The 4,297-nt window shown below is 56.1% G+C and overlaps 1 non-coding gene across 1 annotated transcript; it reads left to right on the top strand.

Annotated features, from left to right (window-relative positions):
• The first annotated feature begins 1,633 nt into the window (after window positions 1–1,633).
• LOC147870438 (small subunit ribosomal RNA) lies at window positions 1,634–3,551 on the top strand. The gene has a single exon (XR_015533425.1). It is a non-coding gene; the product is annotated as a small subunit ribosomal RNA (ribosomal RNA).
• Window positions 3,552–4,297: the final 746 nt, after the last annotated feature.

Genomic DNA, 4,297 nt, shown 5'->3' with positions numbered 1-4,297 from the left:
GGTCACGGTGAGGCTGCCGGCGGTGTCTCTGGCTTCTGCCGCATATATATTCCCGTTCGTGCCCTCCACGTCTTCAGATTTCAAAGTCCCATCCGTGCGTGTTAGGTAGGCCGATTTTAGGGGACCTGCCGCTCGCATTCGGCCGGGTCGCGCTCTCTGAGGCTCAGACGTTACGAGTCTCCCCTGAAAACGCCGCGCTGGCACCTTATTTTGTAGGAAAATTTCACACTTCCTCTAGTTGAACTAACGGATGCGTCGCTGATAAATTGGCCCTTTTTCCGCATAAGACGATTCCTGAGCCTTGGGTGGTGTCTGGATACATCAGGAGGACACAACTGACGGAAGAAAAGCCCGGGTCCGTCCTCCGCCCGGCAGGGGAACGATTTTACGAAAAAGGCCGGCTTCGTTCCCCTTCCCGGCAAGCAGCAGGTGGACGATTTTACGAGAAAGACCGGGTTCGTCCACCTTCCCGGCAAGCAACAGGGGAACGATTTTACGAAGAAGGCCGGCTTCGTTCCCCTTTCCGGCAAGCAACAGGAGGACGATTTGACGTTAAAGACCGGGTTCGTCCTCCTTCCCGGCAAGCAACAGGGGAACGATTTTACGAAAAAGGCCGGCTTCGTTCCCCTTCCCGGCAAGCAGCAGGTGGACGATTTGACGATAAAGACCGGGTTCGTCCACCTTCCCGGCAAGCAACAGGGGAACGATTTTACGAAAAAGACCGGCTTCGTTCCCCTTCCCGGCAAGCAGCAGGTGGACGATTTTACGAGAGAGACCGGGTTCGTCCACCTTCCCGGCAAGCAACAGGGGAACGATTTTACGAAAAAGACCGGCTTCGTTCCCCTTCCCGGCAAGCAGCAGGTGGACGATTTTACGAGAGAGACCGGGTTCGTCCACCTTCCCGGCAAGCAACAGGGGAACGATTTTACGAAAAAGGCCGGCTTCGTTCCCCTTTCCGGCAAGCAACAGGAGGACGATTTGACGATAAAGACCGGGTTCGTCCTCCTTCCCGGCAAGCAACAGGGGAACGATTTTACGAAAAAGGCCGGCTTCGTTCCCCTTCCCGGCAACCAGCAGGTGGACGATTTGACGATAAAGACCGGGTTCGTCCACCTTCCCGGCAAGCAACAGGGGAACGATTTTACGAAAAAGACCGGCTTTGTTCCCCTTCCCGGCAAGCAGCAGGTGGACGATTTTACGAGAGAGACCGGGTTCGTCCACCTTCCCGGCAAGCAACAGGGGAACGATTTTACGAAAAAGGCCGGCTTCGTTCCCCTTCCCGGCAAACCCTTCGCCACCGCGATGCCGCGGCCCTCTGTCCCCCGGACACGGTCTATAGGCGGCGTATCGTGGACACACTGCAACCGACTCACTCGTAGTCCGGGCGCGTGCTAGACTCGCGATGCCAAACGGCGCTTCGGCGCTTATGCATGTCGAGTGAAGAGAGGGAAGGGTGCCCTAATGGCACCACGGTTCTGGGGGCGCTCACGTGGCGTCCCCCTAACGGCACGAAGTGGCCCCTGCTCGCAGGGGCGCACGGAGTGCGAGCGTTGAAGTATGAACTGGACCCCCTCGCCGGACCCATCCGGGACCGCGTGGAGGGGGAGGAACGAGCTCCAAGTGAGTCTTCGGTTCCCTGGTTGATCCTGCCAGTAGTCATATGCTTGTCTCAAAGATTAAGCCATGCATGTCTCAGTGCAAGCCAAATTAAGGTGAAACCGCGAATGGCTCATTAAATCAGTTATGGTTCCTTAGATGGTGGACAGTTACTTGGATAACTGTGGTAATTCTAGAGCTAATACATGCAACCGAGTCCCGACCGGAGACGGTCGGGACGCTTTTATTAGATCAAAACCAATCGGTCGCTCACGCGGCCGTTTGCCTTGGTGACTCTGAATAAATGGAGGCGGATCGCACGGTCTACGAACCGGCGACGCATCTTTCAAATGTCTGCCTTATCAACTGTCGATGGTAGGCTCTGCGCCTACCATGGTTGTAACGGGTAACGGGGAATCAGGGTTCGATTCCGGAGAGGGAGCCTGAGAAACGGCTACCACATCCAAGGAAGGCAGCAGGCGCGCAAATTACCCACTCCCGGCACGGGGAGGTAGTGACGAAAAATAACGATACGGGACTCATCCGAGGCCCCGTAATCGGAATGAGTACACTCTAAAGACTTTAACGAGTATCCATTGGAGGGCAAGTCTGGTGCCAGCAGCCGCGGTAATTCCAGCTCCAATAGCGTATATTAAAGCTGTTGCGGTTAAAAAGCTCGTAGTCGGACTTGTGTCCCACGCTGCCGGTTCACCGCCCGTCGGTGTCTAACTGGCACGCACGTGCGGACGTCCTGCCGGTGGCCCGAGCCGGCGCCCGCGGGCGATGGGGGCGGCGACGCTCCCACGCCTCGGGTCGTCTCGGGGAGGGCCTACACAATCCCGTCGCGGTGCTCTTGACCGAGTGTCACGATGGGCCGGCACTTTTACTTTGAACAAATTAGAGTGCTTAAAGCAGGCAGCAGCCGCCTGAATACCGAGTGCATGGAATAATGGAATAGGACCTCGGTTCTATTTTGTTGGTTTTCGGAAGCCCCGAGGTAATGATCAAAAGGGACAGACGGGGGCATTCGTATTGCGACGTTAGAGGTGAAATTCTTGGATCGTCGCAAGACGGACAGAAGCGAAAGCATTTGCCAAGAATGTTTTCTCTGATCAAGAACGAAAGTTAGAGGTTCGAAGGCGATCAGATACCGCCCTAGTTCTAACCATAAACGATGCCAGCCAGCAATCCGCCGAAGTTCCTCCGATGACTCGGCGGGCGGCTTCCGGGAAACCAAAGCTTTTGGGTTCCGGGGGAAGTATGGTTGCAAAGCTGAAACTTAAAGGAATTGACGGAAGGGCACCACCAGGAGTGGAGCCTGCGGCTTAATTTGACTCAACACGGGAAACCTCACCAGGCCCAGACACCGGGAGGATTGACAGATTGAGAGCTCTTTCTTGATTCGGTGGGTGGTGGTGCATGGCCGTTCTTAGTTGGTGGAGCGATTTGTCTGGTTAATTCCGATAACGAACGAGACTCTAGCCTGCTAAATAGTCGCATCCGGTATCCTCTGTGCTACCGGCGACTCCTAATCTTCTTAGAGGGACAGGCGGCTTCTAGCCGCACGAGATTGAGCAATAACAGGTCTGTGATGCCCTTAGATGTTCTGGGCCGCACGCGCGCTACACTGAAGGAATCAGCGTGTCCTCCCTGGCCGAAAGGTCCGGGTAACCCGCTGAACCTCCTTCGTGCTAGGGATTGGGGCTTGCAATTGTTCCCCATGAACGAGGAATTCCCAGTAAGCGCGAGTCATAAGCTCGCGTTGATTACGTCCCTGCCCTTTGTACACACCGCCCGTCGCTACTACCGATTGAATGATTTAGTGAGGTCTTCGGACCGGTGGGCGCGGGGTTTCGGCCCTTCGATTCCACCGGGAAGATGCCCGAACTTGATCATTTAGAGGAAGTAAAAGTCGTAACAAGGTTTCCGTAGGTGAACCTGCGGAAGGATCATTAACGGCACCGAGAGTGACCGAACAGAGAAGGAAGGCATTAAGAAACCGAGTACGGTTGCTGGCTCTGGGGGAGTGCGTAATCTCGCTTGCGAGTGGACCGCCTTCTCGTGGAAGTACCCGTGTCTGGTCATTCATGATAATACAACCTCTACTGATGACTGAAAAATAGATGACGTCAACCTGAGGGGGGACCGGTCGGCGAAAGTCGCACCGACTCCCCCCGCATGAGGGGGAAGACGCATCATAATATGTGACCACTACTGATGACTGAAAAATAGATGACGTCAACCTGAGGGGGGACCGGTCGGCGAAAGTCGCACCGTCTCCCCCCGAATGAGGGGAAGACGCATCAAAAATTAATAAAAGGAAGGCATTAAGAATGAACCAGATGAACGGGGCTCTGCGGAAGGCGTAATCTCGCCTGTGATTGGACCGGCTCTTCCTGGCAGCGGCCGGATCTCGGAGATAACGTCGTCGGCCTGAGGTGTCCAGGTCGGCGAAGTAATCCCCCGGAGGGGGACGGCAAGACCGTCCCGCCTCGAGGTGGGAAGTAGGAGCGAAAGATGGTGAGTGGGTGCCGGCGGCACGCGGGCTCCGAGGATCCTCAGGGATCCAAGGACAACCCGCGCGACCGCGAGCACTGGGCTTAAAGCCACTTTATCTGCCCACGCAAGGCCGTTTCGGCGGCGCTTGAACGAGAGGGGAGCGCGGTCTGACCGTGCCGCTGTTCTGGGGGCAGCTCCCCCT

This window comes from Zootermopsis nevadensis, unplaced genomic scaffold (assembly GCF_977971745.1).
Source record: "Zootermopsis nevadensis isolate Lab colony 2312 unplaced genomic scaffold, Znev_1.0 Znev_ptg000252l, whole genome shotgun sequence".
Lineage (NCBI taxonomy): Eukaryota > Metazoa > Arthropoda > Insecta > Blattodea > Termopsidae > Zootermopsis > Zootermopsis nevadensis.
Note: the sequence above shows the minus strand (reverse complement) of the source record. Positions and strands in the feature narration are given on the sequence as shown.